Below are 18,328 nucleotides of genomic sequence, written 5' to 3'. Positions count from 1 at the left end.
CCACCAAAGAAAGACCCAAGAGCAATCAAAACCCAAAGACATACAGAGAGCCAACATAAATGACAGCCCAAGACCAGCAAGTTCAGGAGATTAAGGAGACTGCACCACTGAATGTCACAGGTCTTCTACCATAGAAGTTCACACCAGAAACCAAGGGAGGCAGAACAGATCAATTTAAGAAGCAGAGGCTAACAAGAGTCTCACAAACATTGAAAAGACAAAGAAACAATCCCCAAAGGAAAGGTAATAAAGAAGTCTCAGAAAGAATGCTAAATGAAATAGAGGCAACTCAACTGTCAGATACTGAGTTCAAAGCAATGGTTATCAGGAAGCTCAAAGAGCTCACAATGAGCGACCAAAAACTAAAGGGAAACTACAATGAACTCGCTGCAAACTATATCAACATGGAAAAGGAAACAGAAACTATCAACAAGGGCCAAGAGGAAATGAAGAATACAATTTCTGAACTGAAAAACACAGTAGAAGGAATCAAAAGCAGGCTTGATGAAGCAGAGGATCAGATCAGTGAGCTGGAGGACAAGGTAGAAAAAAACACCCAGAACAAGTAAGAAAAGAAAAAGTGGCTCAGAAAGCATGACGAGGGGTTAGGGAAATGCAGTACAACATGAAATGTAATAATATCAGTATAATAGGGATACCAGAAGGAGAAGAAAAAGAGCAAGGAATAGAAAACCTGTTTGAAAAAGTAATGATGGAAAAACTTCCCTAATTTGATGAGATAAAAAGTCACACAAATCCAGGAAACAGAGAGTCCCAATCAACAAAAATCCAAAGAGGCCCACTTCAAGACACATAGTTAAAAATGGCAAAATTCCAAGAGAAAGAGAGAATATTAAAGACACCAGGGAGAAAAAGGAAGTAATATACAAGAGAGCCCCAATAAGGCTAGCACCTGACTTCTCAATGGAAACACTCCAAGCCAGAAGAGAATGGCAAGAAATATTCCAAGTAATGAGAACCAGAGGGCTGCAACCAAGGCTACTTTACCCAGCAAGGCTCTCAATCAAGATAGAAGGCCAAACAAAGAGCTTCCCAAACAAAAGAAGTCTAAAAGAATACATCTCCACCAAACCAGCTCTGTGAGAGATACTAAAGGGACTACTTTAAGAAAAGGAAGAAAAAGAATGAGAGAGAACATCAGTATGATAAAATGGCAATGAATAAGTACCTATCAATAATAACCTTAAATGTAAGCAGATTAAATGCTTCAATCAAAAGACATAGAATAGCTAAATGGATAAGAAATCATGACCCACACATAAACTGCCTACAAGAGGCCCACCTCAGGACAAAAGACCTACATAGACTAAAAGTGAAGGACTGGAAACAAATGTTCCAAGCAAATGGACAAGAAAAAAAATCTGGGGTAGCAATACCCATATTAGACAAAATAAACTTCCAAAAAGGGCCATAAAAAAAGACCCAGAAGGTCACTTCATAATACTCAAGGGAAGAATCCATGAAGAAGACATAAACATTGTAAATATATGCACCCAACAGAGGAACACCCAAATACATAAAGAAAATCGTGGAGGACATCAAGAAAGATATTGACAACAACACAATTATAGTAGAGGATTTCAACACTCCACTGCCAAAAATGGACAGATCTTCCAAACAAAATATCAACAAAGATATTGCAGCACTGAACAATGTTCTAGATCAAGTGAACTAAATTGATTATACAGAGCCTTTTATCCCCCCAAAACCAAAATACACATTCTTTTCAAATGCACGTGGAACATTTTCAAAGACAGACCACATGATAGGACACAAAACAAGCCTTAACAAATTTTTAAAAAATTAAAATCATATCAAGCATTTTCTCTGACCATTAGGTACTGAAACTAGAAACCAACCTCAAGGAAAAAACTCAAAAACACTCAAACTCATGGAGATTGAATAGCATGTTATTAATGAATGGGTTAAGAATGAGATCAAGAAATAAATCAGAAAGTTTCTGGAAACAAATGAAAATGAACTCACAACAACACCAAACTTATGGTACAGGCAGTTCTGAGAGGGAAGTTCATAGCAATACAGGCCCACTTAAAAAAAATAGAAACATTTCAAATAAACAACCTAACCCTACACCTACAAGAACTCGAAGGACAACAAAAAAGCCCAGAGCAAGCAGAAGGAAGGAAATAACCAATAGCAAAGCAGAATTAAACAACATAGAGACTAAAAGCACAATTCTAAGGATCAATAAATCCAGGAGCTGGTTCTTTGAAAAGATAAACAAAATTGACAAGCCCTTAAAGCAGACTCATGAAGAAAAAAAGAGGACCCGAAAAAACATGATCAGAAATCAAAGAGGAGAGATTACAACTGATACCACAGAAATACAAAGGATTGTAAGAAACTACTACAAAGAAGTATATTCCAAGACATTTGAAAACCTAGGTGAAATGGACAAATTTCTAGAAAAATATAATCTTCCAAAACTCAGTGAAGAAGAAGCAGAAAGCCTGAACAGACCAATAACAGCAGATGAAATTGGAGCAGTAATAAAAAAACTCCTGGCACACAAAAGTTCTGGACCGAATGGTTTCACAGGAGAATTCTACAAAGCATTTAAGGAAGAGCTAACCCCTATCCTTCACAGACTGTTCCAAAAAATCTAAGATGATGGAAGACTCCCACACTCTTTTTACTAAGCCAGTATCATTCTAATCCCAAAACCCAGATAAAGGCACAATCTTATCCCAGATAAAGACACAATCAAGAAAGAAAACTTCAGGCCAATATTGCTGATGAACATAGATGCTAAAATCCTCAACAAAATATTGACAAACTGCATCCAGCAATACATTAAAAAGATCATACACCATGACCGGATGGGATTCATTCCTGGGATGCAAGGATGGCACAATATTCGCAAATCAATTAACATAATACACCACATACAAAAGCAAAGACAAAAATCACATGATTATATCAACAGATGCAGAAAAAGCATCTGATAAGGTACAGCACCCATTTATGATAAAAACACTCAGCAAAGTGGGAATAGAAGGAGCACTGCTCAACATAATAAAGGTCCTATATAAGAGACCTACAGCCAACATCATATTCAATGGGCAAAAATTAAAAGTTTTCCCATTAAGATCAGGAACAAGACAAAGTTGCCCAGTTCACCACTTCTATTCCACATAGTATTGGAAATCCTAGCGATCAGACAAGAAAAGGAAATAAAAGGCATCCAAACTGGAAAGGAGGAAACAAAACTGTCATTGTTTGTAGATGACATTATAGTGTACACAGAAAATTCTATAGATTCCACCAAAATACTGCTCAACCTAATAAATGAATTTGGCAAAACTGGGATACAAAGTCAATATTCACAAATCAAAGGCATTTTTGTATACCAACAATAAAACATTAGAAACAGAAATCAGAAGAAAATCCCATTTGATATAGCAACAAGAAAAAATACCTAGGAATAAACCTAATCAAGGAGGTAAGACATATACTCAGAAGACTACACAACACTGAAGAAAGAAATTAAGAAAAACACAAACTAAGACTTCCGCCAAGATAGAGGCATAGGTGGATGTGCCGTGCCTTCTCACACAACCAAGTTTAGAGACAACTAAATATTAGCAACAGAAAACACAGCCAGAACACAGAAAATTGAACTTTTCAGAAATCTGTTAACAACAAATTCTTAAGCCTGACCGGTAAGAGGTGAAACCAGCGGCTGGTGGAGCGGGGTTGCACAGGAAAACTCGGTCAGACGAACTCAGGCGCGCAGAATCCAGGCGCGTGGAATCCAGGCGCAGGGTTGGACCTAGTGAGCGACCGAGCGAGCGACTGAGCGAGCGACTGTGGGGGAGACAGCAGGGGAGCAGGGCTGCGTGTTGACTGTGGTCACGCATTTGTACGCGGATAGACAAGCGAGGGAGTGGGCGATTGGACCGGAACCCAGCGGGTCCCTACAGCAAGCGGCGGGGAGGGCGCCGCCATTTCCCTGCTCTGACCCCACCTCCATATACAGCATTACAACCCAGCGACCTGGGAGTCCAAGGTGCCGCTTCTCACACTTAAAGGGAGCGAACAGACCAAAAATGGCTCAAGAAAATCTCAAAGCCCCAGAGCCTATAAATCTAAGCGATGAAGAAATAGCAAAACTCTCAGACGCACAGTTTAAAACACTGGTCATCAGGATCCTCACAGAACTGGTTGATTATAGCCACAAATTAGACAAATATATGAAGGCGAAACTAATTGAAATGAATGGAAGTGCACAGGACACCAATAGCGATGAAAAGGAAACTGGGACTCAAATCAATGGAGTGGACCAGAAGAAAGCAAATAATGGCCAAACAGAAAAGAGTCAAGAAGCAAGAATTCAAAGAAATGAGGAGAGTCTTAGGAACCTCCAGGACATCTTTAAACGCTCCAACATCCGAATTATAGGAGTACCAGAAGGGGGAAAGGCATAGCCACCAGTGGAAAACTTATTTGAACAAATAATAAAGGAGAATTTCCCCAATCTGGCAAAGGAAATAGACTTCCAGGAAATCCAGGAAGCTCAGAGAGTCCCAAAGAACTTGGACCCAAGAAGGAACACACCAAGGCACATCATCATTACATTACCCAAGATTAAAATGAAGGAGAGAATCCTAGAAGCAGCAAGAGCTAAGGGGACAGTCACCTACAAAGGAGTTCCCATCAGACTGTCAGCGGATTTCTCAAAAGAGACCTTACAGGCAAAAAGGGGCTGGAAAGAGGTATTCCAAATCATGAAATTCCAGACCTACATCCAAGATTGCTCTATCCAGCAAAACTTTCATTTAGAATGGAAGGACAGATAAAGTACTTCTCAGATAAGATCCAATTCAAGGAGTTCATCATCACCAAGCCCTTATTCTATGAAATGTTAAAGGGACTTATCTAAGAAAAAGAAGTTAAAGAAACATGAACAGTGAAAGGACAACAAACTCACAGTTATTAACAACCACACCTAAAACGAAAGCAAACTAAAAGGACAGCTAGATCAGGAGTGGAAACATAGAAATGAAGATCTCAAGGAGGTTTAGCAACAGGGGAGTGGGAAGAGGAGAAGAGGGGAGAAGGTACAGAAAATAAGTAGCATAGACAGTAGATAGAAAATAGATGGGGGGACAAGAATAGTATGGGAAATATAGAATCTAAAGGACTTGAGACACATGGTCATAAACTAAAGGGGGGGTAATGGTGGGGATGGGGGGGTAGGGTGGAGGGGAATGAAGGGGGGAATAGAACAACTGTAACAGCATAATCAATAAAAAATTAGAAAGAAAGGAAGAAAGAAAAACACAAACTAATGGACGCATATACCGTGTTAATGGATTGGAAGAATTAACATCATCAAAATGTCCATACTACCCAAAGCAATTTATATATTCAACACAATCCCTATTAAAATACCAATGACATATTTCACAGATACAGAATACTTCAGAAATTTAAAAAATATATACTTTATTAATTATGCCATTACAGTTGTGCTATTTCCCCCCTTCATTTCCTCTACCCTGCACACCTCCTCCCCCACCATCCCCCCTTTAGTTTATGTCCACGTGTCTCAAGTTCTTTTGATTCTATATTTCCCATACTATTCTTGCCCTCCCCCTATCTATTTTCTACCTACTGTCTATGCTACTTATTTTCTGTACCTTCTCCCCCCCTTCTCCTCCTCCCACACCCCTGTTGCTAACCCTCCATGTGATCTTCATTTCTATGGTTCTGCTCCTGATCTAGCTGTCCTCTTAGTTTGCTTTTGTTTTAGGTGTGGTTCTTAATAACTGTGAGTTTGCTGTCCTTTCACTGTTCATCTTTATTATCTTCTTTTTCTTAGGTAAGTCCCTTTAACATTTCATAGAATAAGGGCTTGGTGATGATGAACTCCTTGAATTTGATCTTATCTGAGAAGCACTTTATCTGTCCTTCCATTCTAAATGAAAGCTTTGCTGGATAGAGCAATCTTGGATGTAGGTCTTTGGATTTCATGACTTGGAATATTTCTTTCCAGCCCCTTCTTGCCTGTAAGGTCTCTTTTGAGAAATCTGCTGACAGTCTGATGGGAACTCCTTTGTAGGTGACTGTCCCTTTATCTCTTGCTGCTTCTAGGATTCTCTCCTTCATTTTAATCTTGGCTAATGTAATTATGATATGCCCTGGTGTGTTCCTTCTTGGGTCCAACTTCTTTGGGATGCTCTGAGCTTCCTGGATTTCCTGGAAGTCTATTTCCTTTGCCAGATTGGGGAAATTCTCTTTTATTATTTGTTCAAATAAGTGTTCCACTCGTGGCTGTTCCTCTTCCCCTTCTGGTAGCCCTATAATGCAGATGTTGGAGTGTTTAAAGATGTCCTGGACGTTCCTTAGCCTCTCTTCATTTTTTCTGAATTCTTGTTTCTTCATATTTTTCTGTTTGGTCATTTTTTTTCTTCCATCTGGTCCACTCTTTTGATTTGAGTCTGAGTTTCCTTTCCATCACTATTGTTTTCCTGTGCATTTCCATTCATTTCAATTAGTTTAGCCTTCATATGTTCCTCTAATTTGTGGCTAAAATCAACCAGTTCTGTGTGCATCCTGATCACCAGTGTTTTGAACTGTGCATCTGAAAGTTTGGCTATTTCTTCATCGCTTAGAGTTATGGGCTCTGGAGCTCTGAGTTGTTCTTGAGCCATGTTTTGATCTGTTTGTGCCTGTTACATATGAGGAGCGGAGCCTTAGTTATTTACCAGGGTGGGGCCACCCAGGTTACTGGTTTGTGATGCTGTATGTGGGGGCGGGGTCAGAGAGGGACAATGGCAGTTCCCTCTGCCACTTCCTGCCACTGGGGCCTGCTCGGTCCGTCTCACTGCTAGCTCCTTCACTAGTTTATCTGAGCGTGAATGTGTAACCACGATCAGCCCTCAGTGGGTCCACTGCCTTGCACCCTCAATGGGTCCGCCCTTCTCCACACCTGGGATCCGCCCACGGCTGCTGGCTCACCTGGGTTGCGCGCCCGGGCTGGTCCGGTGGATCTTTCCTGCCTGATCCCGCTCTGGTGCTGGCTCTGCCCCTCTTACTGGTTTGGCTGAAGGGTTCGTTGTTGTCGGACTTCCATGTAGTTCAATTTTTCTGTGGTTTGGCTGCGTTTTTGTTGCTAAAACTTTGTTGAATTTAAACTTAGTTGTGGGATAAGGCGCAGTGCTTCCACCTACGCCTCCATCTTGGCGGACGTCCCAGAAATTTATATGGAACCATAAATGACCCTGAATAGTGGCTGCAATTTTGAGAAAGAAGAGCAAAGTAGGAGGGATCACAATACCTGATATCAAACAGTATTACCAGACCACTGTAATCAAAACAGCCTGGTACTGGCATTAAGAACAGACATATAAACAAATGAAACAGAACAGAGGGCTCAGAAATAAACCCAAGTCTTTACGGTTAATTAATATTCGACAAAGAGGTCAGCAGCACAAAATGGAGTAAAAATAGCCTCTTCAATAAATGATATTGGGAGAGCTAGACAGCTACATGCAAAAAATTGAAACTCAAGCACGAACTTATACCATACACAAAAATAAACTCAAGGTGGATAAAAGACTTAAATATAAGCCATGACACCATAAAAGTCCCAGAGGAAAACATAGGTAGGAAAATCTCAGACATTCTATGCAGCAATATTTTCACCAATATGTCCCCTAGAGCAAGGGACATAAAGAAAAGAATAAACAAATGGGATCTCATCAAAATAAAAGGCCTCTGCACGGCTAAAGAAAACAGTATTAAAATAAAAAGAGAACTAACTGTATGGAAAAAATATTTGCCAATGATACCTCAGACAAGGGTTTGGTCTCCAAAATACATAAAGAACTTACATGACTCCACTCTAAGAAGACAAGTAACCCAATTAAAAAGTGGGCAAAGGACTTGAACAGTCTCTTCTCCAAAGAGGACATACAGAGGGTCCAAAGATGTAAGAAAAGATTCTCAGTATTGCTAGCTATCAGCAAGATGAAAATTAAAACTACACTGAGACACCACTTCACACCATAGAAAATGGCCATCATAAACAAAGCAACAAACGACAAATGTTGGAGAGGTTGTGAAGAAAAGGGAATCCTAGTGTACTGTTGGTGGGACTGCAGACTGGTGTAACCACTATGGAAAACAGTATGGAATTTCCTCAGAAAACTAAACTAAAAACAGAACTGCCTTTTGACCCAGCAATTCCACTGCTAGGATTATATCCTAAAAACCTGAAACACCAATTCAAAAACACCTATGCACCCCAATGTTCATAGAAGCACAATTTACAACAGCCAAGTGCTGGAAGCAACCTAAGTGCCCATCTGTAAATGAATGGAGCAAAAAACTATGGTATATTTACACAATGGAATTCTATGCAGCAGAAAGAAAAAAGTGGCTCCTACCCTTTGCAACAGCATGGATGGAACTGGAAAGCATTATGCTGAATGAAATAAGCCAGGTGGTGAAAGACAAAGACGATATGATCTCACCTTTAACAGGAACCTAATCAACAAAATGAACAAGCAAGCAAAATATAACCAAAGACACTAAAATTGAGAATAGGCTGACAGTGCCCAGAGGGGAGGGGATTACAGGGGAAAAGGGTGAAGAATTTGCAGGAACTATTATAAAGGAGACATAAACAACAAGAGGGGGTGAAAACGGGAAGAAGGTGGGGAGGACTGGGGTGGTAGGAAGGGGTAGTGGGAAAAGGCAGAAAACTGTACTTGAACAACAATGAAAAATGTTTAAAAAAAAAGAATTGAAAAGAATGAAGAGAGGTTTAGGAACATCTGGGACAACTTTAAACATTCCAACATCCAAATCATAGGGGTTCCAGTGCTCGCTTCAGCAGCACATATACTAAAATTGGAACGATACAGAGAAGATTAGCATAGCCCCTTTGCAAGGATGACAAATCATAGGGGTTTCAGAAGGAGAATAGGAAGAGGAAGAAAGTTAAAACTTATTTGAAAAGATAATGAAGGAGAACTTTTCCAATCTGGCAGAGAAAATAGACTTCCAAGAAATCTAGGAAGCCCAGAGAGTTCCAAAGAAGCTGGACCCAAGGAAGCACACACCAAGGCACATTATAAGTACATTACCCAAGATTAAAGATAAGGAGAGAATCCTAAAAGCAGCAAGAGAAAAGGAGACAGGCACCTACAAAGGAGTTCCCATAAGACTGTCAGCTGATTTCTTAAAAGATATCTTACAGGCAAGAAGGGGCTGGAAAGAAGTATTCAAAATCATGTAAGGGAGGGACCTTCATCCAAGATCACTCCATCCAGCAAAGCCATCATTTAGGATGGAAGGGCAGATAAAGTGCTTCCCAGATAAGGTCAAGTTAAGAGTTCATTATCACCAAGCCCTTATTACATAAAATATTAAAAGGACTTATCTAAGAAAAAGAAGATAAAAAAGTATGAACAGTAAAATGACAACAAACTCACAACTATGAACAACTGAACCTAAAACAAAAACAAAAACTAAGCCAACAAGTAGAATGGGAACAGAATCACAGAAATGGAGATCGCATGGAAGGTTATCAGTGGGTAGAGGGAGGGGAATAATGGGGGAAAAATACAGGGAATAAGAGTCATAAACGATAGGTACAAAATGGTAGACAAAGGGAGGTTAAGAGTAGTAAGGGAAATGTAGAAGCTAAAGTACTTATATGTATGACCCACGGACATGAACTAAGGTGGGGAGGTGGGGGGAGAATGCTGGTGGGATGTGTGATACAGCCTAGAGGGGAATAAAAAGGAGAAAAAAATGGGACAACTGTAATAGCAAAAATCAATAAAATATACTTTAAAAGAAAAAAGAAAAGATCTCCAAGACTGAGTAGATTTATTTGAAGTGTGACATAGCTTTTATAGAAGCAAAATGTAAGATTTCCTAAAAACTGGATTAAATTTTCTTTCACAAATACCTTAGTCAACAAACACAAACAATCAATAAGCATCTTAATCCCAAACTAGTCTACACCTAATAGAATATGATAAAGGCATTTCCTTAACCTTTTCCCAAAGAAGGTCTACTATTTATCTGAAGTAGATTTGCTCAATAAAATATTTAGAAATTTCATAGAAAAGAGATATTTTTGATACTTGTTTTTTTACAACAGAAAACACAAAACTCTTTTAAAAAAAAAGTCTCCTATGCAGTGGTAAAACAAGTTGGCTGGATTTATCTACCATTTATTTTATGCAGCCTATATCAAATCTTATTTGCCTGGAAGCTAAAAGGGTTGATTCCCACCCTACCCTCAACTACTTCTTTTGAAATTATGTTTTGTCTAACACTATTCTGGTATTAAGAACAGTATGCTGCTTGAAATATTTAAAAAAATACTCAAGAAACTTAAGTGCTGTTTCTTCTAGGGAGTAGCAGAATTGAGTGGCACTGTTTTCAGTGTTTAGATTTTCAACAGTGATTAGTACTGCTTTTACATTAAGAAAAACAACAGCAACAAAAACGCAACCCAGCACTAAGCTATACTTAAGAAAAATTATCCATAATTGCCAGCTTCTAGAAAAATCCTTCGAAATTAGTATTTTCCATTTTTTATAGCTTTCAATAGGTGACAAAATAAAAGTCAAAGATCATTAGCACCACAGGTAAGGTCTTTTATGACCTGAGCCCTACATAATTCTCCAACTTTACCCATGACCACCCAACCACTCCAGCTATACTCTAACCACTTGGACTCTTGTACACTGACCACTTTATTGTTCTATTGTGTCCACTGACCCATATTTTATGACTCAGTTTAGATGACATCTCCCAAAAGCCTTTTCTAAGTCCTCTCTCTTGCCAGAGAATTAGATCCTTTCTCCCCCATATGCTTATTCAAGCTCTGTCCCTGAGCTTCCCAGCTATGTCATTTACCACACACTTGAGATTACTTACTTACTGATATTCCTCACTAAGCAACTTGAGGACAAGACTCTTGTTTTGTATGTCATTTTCAACAGCTAGTATTCTGCCTGGTCCAAAGTAATTACTCAAATATTTATAGAATACAAATGAACTATCTCTCATACCTCAAGGTCCAATTCTACCAAACTATCTCTAACTATCCCAAGTAGTCAAATGCTTCTCCCTCTATGTTCCTGTAGTACTTGATTATCAACTCAACTTAGACCTATCTCTCTTTATAGATGCTGAGCTTCTGGACAAGATCTGCCTTCATATTCCTAGCTACAAGCACTGTCCCAGGTATCTAGCAGAAATTAAATATTTGTTGAGTAAATGATGTGAATATTCCTTAAAAAGTACAAGTGGAATAAAAATCAAGCATAGGATACACTGCTCCTTTATTTCTATATCTTTATTAATACTAAGATCATAAGCTCTAAAAACATTTTGTGGTTCTTTTATGATTAGGGACAGGGAGCCTTTAAAAGACTAAACTTTTCCTCAGGCAGCTCCTTAACCCCTGACTTCCTGAAACTGCTCTTTTTCATCCAAACTCTATTCTCACTTCAAACAATAACTCCCTTTACCCCACAAAACTACAGCCCTACCAGTAGATTAGAAGCAGGAAGTCTCACTTTAATGGTGGTAATGGTAAATTAAGGAGAGAAACATTTACTCCATGACAAGAGGAGATGAAATGTTTCTGATACCCCAAAATGAAAAACTGCATACATTTTCCTCTAGAAATAGTGTTACTCAATGTTATACATGATAGTTATGTGAGTAAGTACTGTATATGGATTAAACAGTCTGTGGGCAAGGCTGGGGACATAATCATTATAGTCAATACTATTCCTAAGGGACAATACAAGACGTTTGGATTTTTGAACTACTTATACTCCTACTTTTCATATTTCCCCCTGCCACAAAAGAAATTCTGAATTTCACAAGTTTTACAGGGTTTAACATATTACTATAAGACAAAAATTTATGTAACTCACATAATGAAACAGTATACTTTAATACTTACTATATTAAAATACAAAAGACCGGTGTACCAATAAATCAATCAGCTAACACCCTTATAACTTCAAGCTCTTCAATGAATATCCTCTTCACCTTTTTATCTTAGTTAAAATCTCATGACACCACTTTTTTGCACTTTCCTCAATGGAAGACTTTCCCCCTCAACCCCTGCACTTTAGGCCAGATAGAAATGGAGAGATGTTGAAGGGGTCCAATGGACACATCCAAACTATTTTCATACTTCTTCAAATACCCAAGCTCTTTGACACACCACTGCATTCAGCTGTGCAATGACAACTGTCCCCAGCACTCTTTCCCATTGCTACCCCAGTCTTCCCTCTCAGACTTCAAAGTCTGTGGGTTACTTATGTAATACCCTGACCTCTTTGTTTCTTGACTTCGTTACCCTCCAATACCCACTCCCACGGTCACACTCAGAACCTGGCCATCATCAGTAACTGTAGCTACTCCGAATCTTAATAAAAAGTATCAATGACCAAAGTTCCAGTCTCTGAAGCATGCCTTCTGTCCCTCTAGTTCACTTTACTACCTCCGAATGCAATATTCCTTTACCTCACTGGGTTCTTCGATCTGTTGTTTTCACCGTTTTTCACTATCATCTTTGTTTTCCTCAGGCCCAATGTTAACCACTCCTGTTCAGTAACTCCAACCCTTCATTCCTCTTTCCCTCTATTGCACATTTAGCTGGCAAAACCCCAACTTTGGCTGAACTGAACTATTATTCCCTGTTTGCATGCCTGCATCAGAGCAGCTTATTATTCAGGAACAGAAGATAGGGAAATGAGAGAATAGGACTGGCTAGTTCCACTTTAAATTCACAACTATAAACATGAGAGGATACTTAACACTGCCTGAAGACACTTCTGTCCTTAAAAAGTCTGCTTTCCCAGTCTCCAAGTTAACTTTTCATACCACTTTTTTCTCTTCAAACCTGTAACAGGCCTATTTTCTTACCCATGGCACTCTCAGTTGAAGACCTGCTGCATTCCATCAGAGAGAAATTCCCTCATATTTCCCTACCAAGTCTGTACAGTTTTCCTCCTATTGATAGAACTGGAAAAGGTGCCTGCTCCTGACTTGGGCAATAAATTCCAACTACTCTTGTCTTTTCGAGAAGTCACCTTTGAGAGGAAAAAAAAAAAAAGAAGTCATCTTTGATTAGCTCTTCTGTCCCCTGAAAAATCAATTTCTCCTTTTCTACTATATCATTTTCATGAACACACATACTCTAGTATCACTCACCTTTACAAACCCCTCCCACACACAAATACATACTACATATGACCTCATTTCTCTGTTCTATTAAAGGCAAAATTTCTTGATCCAGTAGCTTCTTTTCCTGTCTCTATTTTTCTCACCTCTAATGCACTTTTTAACCCACCCTAATCCTTAACAATTTCCTTAAGTTCAATTGTCCAGGTCACTAATGACCATCGGTGTGGCCGAACATTATTGTTAGTATAGTATCTCAGTATAATGACCTCTTATGTACTATTAGAAACAGCCGGTCACTCTCTTCGACCTGAAAGGGGCATCTTCTTTAGGCCTCCATGACACAACCTCATGGTCTTCTTCCATCCTCTACTTTCTTTTAGTGGTCTGCCTCTTCACTTGTATTCTAAAAAATGGAGTGCCTCAGGGTTTGTTCTAGGACTGGTTTTTCTTTTCATTGTTTTCTCACCTAGTCCTAAATCTTTAAATATCGTATATATGATGCTAAATCTCAAATTTATATCTCTATCCTGACCCACTCCTCTAAGTCTAGCTGATATTTCACTGGGATGTGACACATTTAAAACTAAACAGACATCTGATCCATAAATCTCCCTGCCCCCTCCAAACCAGACTTCAATTGTTCAAATTGTTACTCCTCTAAAGATCATCTTCAAACATAACACAGAAGCAATTTTTTCTCAGTTTCATCATATAGTGGCAGCCTTATGCTTCCATACTATTCCAGCGGCATAAACATGTCAGCACCTTAAATTTCTGATCATAGTCAGAATTCATTATTTTGTATAAAGATACCCACATCCACTCAGATTTCTGAATGACACCTGGACCCAATAGTGAGGGTAAAGTTTAAGTAAGATCTATAAATGAGGTAGACAAGATTTCACAACATCACAGCTAGAGAATATATCCTACAATTTCTAAGAGGAAGCTAGCTTTAGTATCTTTATACATTCCCAATTTATGTAAGTTTTCTTCTCATTACACAAACATAATAAAAAACAAATCACTGCAGAACACTTGACAATCAAACAAGCACTTTCCTGAGCAGTACATAAATAATAGCACTCTGGAAGCCTAAGGCTTCTTTTGCATGAATTCACCTTGAAATCACCACAAACACCAACTCTAAGAATGTAAGAATGCTGATTCAATTCTTATTTAAACTGGGGGGAAAGGGAGAATATGGTTGGGAGGTATCACAACCACCTTCTAAGAAAATTCCCAATGATCTTTAAATCTGTTAGACTTATTCCAGCCTTTCTATAATGCTCTCCTGTGCTGATTAGAGCTGACCTGTGTGACCACTAAGACATTGCAGAAGTGTGTTGACTTCTGAAACTAAGTCAAACAGATAGTCTAGCTTCCACCTTAGTCTCCTGGATTGCTGACTCTGGAACCAGCCAGCATGTTGTAAGGATACTCAAGTAACTCTATGGAAAGGCCAATATGAGATCCAGACTAGTACCAACTTGCAGCCAAATGAGTGAATGACTGCCTTGGAAGCAGAGCCTCCAACCCCAGTTAAGTCAACAAATCTTGCTCATGTAGACAAAGAATAAGCAAAATATACAGATTCTCTCACCCCACTGTAATCCACGACAAAATTCCTCACATCCACCTTCCTGTGTGGCCAGTAAATAAGCTACCCTAGGCTGATTTTTTCAAACTACCTTTAATTATGGGACCACTTTTGGAAAACTACAAACCAGTAGGATTTCCACACTGAAGTATCAGATAATGAAGTATCAGAAGACTGTTTATCCTCTTTCAGTACCCAATCTGTAATTTTTAAAGTAAGAAACTTCTGAGCTTAAAAAAGATCATTATAACTTTAAATTCTTAAGTATGTCATATTCCAGAATGCTAATTTTTTATGAAAACACAAACTAGACACTACCATAGTAGTATGCCCTCATGAAGAACACATGTTTCTCAAACACAGCTATGTTTGCGAAATTTTGAGTTTTCTGTGGACTATAGTTTGAAAGAGTAAACAAGAAACAGTGGTTGCCTCTGTGCAAGAAATGTGGGTGACTGAGGGACAGGAGTAGGATATTTTCCTTTTAAACATACTTTCTTGTACCTTTTGTTTTTTTTTTTTAATTCTCACCCAAGGATATGTTTATTGATTTGAGAGAGAGGAAGAGAGAAAGAAAGAGACACACACATCGATGTGAGAGAGAAGCATTGCTGGATGCCTCCCATATGTGCCCCAACCAGGGATCAAACCCGCAACCTAGGTATGTGCCCAGATCAGGAATCAAACCACGACCTTTTAGTGTAAGGATGATGCTCCAACCAACTGAGCCACCTGGCTGGGGCTCTCTTGTACTTTTTGAAAGATGTCTGCTCAAAGATATAATATTTTTTAAAGATATAATATTCTGAGGCTCTTTTTGTGACAAAGCTGCATTTTTATGTTTAAAATGAGAGATCTAAAACAACTTTTGTACTTATTCAAAACCAAGATTAAAGAAAAACCTCAACTAAAATGAAATCAAGAGGCCAGAAGGGGGAGCTCTGACACTGTACCACTTAACGCCAATTACAGGACGCATGGTCAATTACAATGCTCCAAAAGAAGAATTAACAAGAATCATCAATTACAGTCCCCAACAGGAAATGATGAACACTGAATCCATTACAACAAATAAATACCGCAGCAACCTGGACAATGAGAAATCTTCATTTTCCTGAACTCTCGTTTTTTCCAATGAACTTCCATTCAAAACAATCAAGTTCAAAACAACCCCCTCCAACTTCCTCTTTTTTCTCCATAAAATAGCATTCCTTTCTCTCTCTCTCTTTCTCTTTTTTGTTCACTTGCCTATGGCTTTTACCATAGCTTGTTTGTCCCAAATTGCAATTCTTTGCTGTTTTGGAATAAACCTATTTTTGCTGGTAAAATAACTGACTTTTATTTTTAAGGCCAACAAAACCATGCTCATTACTTTTTTGCGGGGCCTACCAAGTAAGACATCATCTCAGTATCTTATTAGTGCCTACTTTTAAGTTTGAGGCCAAGAAGCAAGTTATGTGTCACAATCCTGGAAACAACCAAGAAGACAAAAAACTATCTGGGTTTAATAACATAAAAGTGGAATATGATTTTAAAATTTTGTATGTACATCAGCTTTTAAAAAGTTATCTGATAAAAGCCATATACGAAAACCAGAGAACATCATACTCATTGGATAAAAACTATAAAAGCATTTCCCTTAAGATCAGGAACAAGGCAAGGGTGTCTGCTTTCACCACTCTTATTAAACATAGTACTGGGAGTTCTAGCCACAGTGATCAGACAAGAAATAAAAATAAAAGTCATCCAAATTAAAAAGGAGGAAGTAAAACTGTCATTATTTGCAGACAACATAATAGTGTGTGTACAAAGAGAACCCTATAGACTCAAAGTGAATTCGGCAAAGTAGCAGATAACAAGTCAATGTTCGGAAATCGATGACATTTTTGTACACCAACAACGAACTATCAGAAAGAGAAACCTTAAAAAATCCCATTTACTACTGCAACAAAAAATAAACAAACAAATAATGTACTTAGGAATAAATTTAACCTAAGAGGCAACAGACCTGTACTCAAAACTATAGAATACTGAAGAAAGAAATTGAGGAAGATACAAATAAATGGATGCATATACCACATTCATGAACTGGAAGAATTAACATCATTAAAATGTCCACATTACCCAAGACAATCTATAGATTTAATGCAATTTGTATTAAAATACCAATGGCATATTTCACAGATTTAGGACAAATACTCCAAAAATTTATATGGAACCAAAATAGACCACGAATAGCCTCAGCAATCTTGAGAAAGAAGAACAAAGCAGGAGAGATCACAATACCTAATATCAAACTGTATTACAAGGCCACTGTAATCAAAACAGCCTGGTACTGGCATAAGAACAGACACATAGATCAATGAAGCAGAACAGAGAGCCCAGAAATTAAACCCATGTCTTATGGTTAATTAATATTTGACAAAGGGGGCACAAGCATAGAATGGAGTAGAGATAGTATCTTCAAAAAATGGTGTTGGATGAACTGGACTATACACGCAAAAAAATGAAACTAGACCACCAACTTATACTATGTAGCAGAATAAACATAAAATGGGTAAAAGACATATATAAGTCATGGTACCATAAAAATCCTAGTAGAAAACATCAATGGTAAAATTTTAGATATCTCATATAGCAATATTTTTGCTGATACATTTCTCAGGGCAAGGTAAATAAAGGAAAAATAAACAAATGGGACTATATCCAATTAAAAAGCTCCTGTACGACAAAAGAAACCACCACCACCATACTGACAGTATGGGAGAACATATTTGCCAATGATACATTGGACAAGGGTTTAATCTCCAAAATATATGAAGAACTCATACAACTCAACACCAGAAAGAAAAACAATCCAATTAAAATATGGGCAAAGGACCTGAACTCACACTTCTCCAAAGAGGACATATAGATGGTCCACAGACATATGAAAAACCCCTCAACATCACTAGCCATTAGAGAGATGCAAATTAGAACCACAATGAGATACACTTCACACCTGCCAAAATGGCCATCACTAATAAATCAACAAATAACAAGTGCTTTTGAGGATGTGGAGAAAAGGGAAACTTAGTGAGCTGTTGGTGGGAATGCAGACGGGTGCAGCCACTATGGAAAATAGTATGGGATTTCCTCAAAAAATTAAAAATGGAATTGCCTTTTGACCTAGCAATTCCACAGCTGGGAATATGCCCTAAGAATCCCAAGACACCAATTCAAAAGAACTTATGCTCGTCTATGTTCATAGCAGCACAATTTACAATAGCCAAGAGGCTATTGTAAAGAGGCCGTTTCCAACAGCCTAAGAAGAGTGGATTAAAAAACTGTGGTATATTTATACAATGGAATGCTACACAGCAGAAAAAAAAGAAGAAATTCCTACCTTTTGTGACAACATGGATGGAACTGGAGACTATTATGCTAAGTGAAATAAGCCAGGCAATGAAAGACAGATACTATCTGATTCCACTTATTAAACTAATGAGCAAAACAGAATCATGGAACAGA

At 38.3% G+C, this 18,328-nt stretch overlaps 1 protein-coding gene and 1 pseudogene across 10 annotated transcripts in view; one reads left to right on the top strand and one right to left on the bottom strand.

Moving 5' to 3' along the window:
* Positions 1-18,328, bottom strand: part of APC (APC regulator of WNT signaling pathway) — a 158,189-nt gene that overhangs the window by 121,864 nt on the left and 17,997 nt on the right. The gene's annotated exons all lie outside the window — the stretch shown is intronic.
* Positions 8,872-8,949, top strand: LOC119065139 (uncharacterized; annotated as a pseudogene).

The sequence above is a fragment of the Artibeus jamaicensis genome, unplaced genomic scaffold, assembly GCF_021234435.1.
Source record: "Artibeus jamaicensis isolate MK-2021 breed Jamaican fruit bat unplaced genomic scaffold, CSHL_Jam_final contig_402, whole genome shotgun sequence".
NCBI lineage: Eukaryota > Metazoa > Chordata > Mammalia > Chiroptera > Phyllostomidae > Artibeus > Artibeus jamaicensis.
Note: the sequence above shows the minus strand (reverse complement) of the source record. Positions and strands in the feature narration are given on the sequence as shown.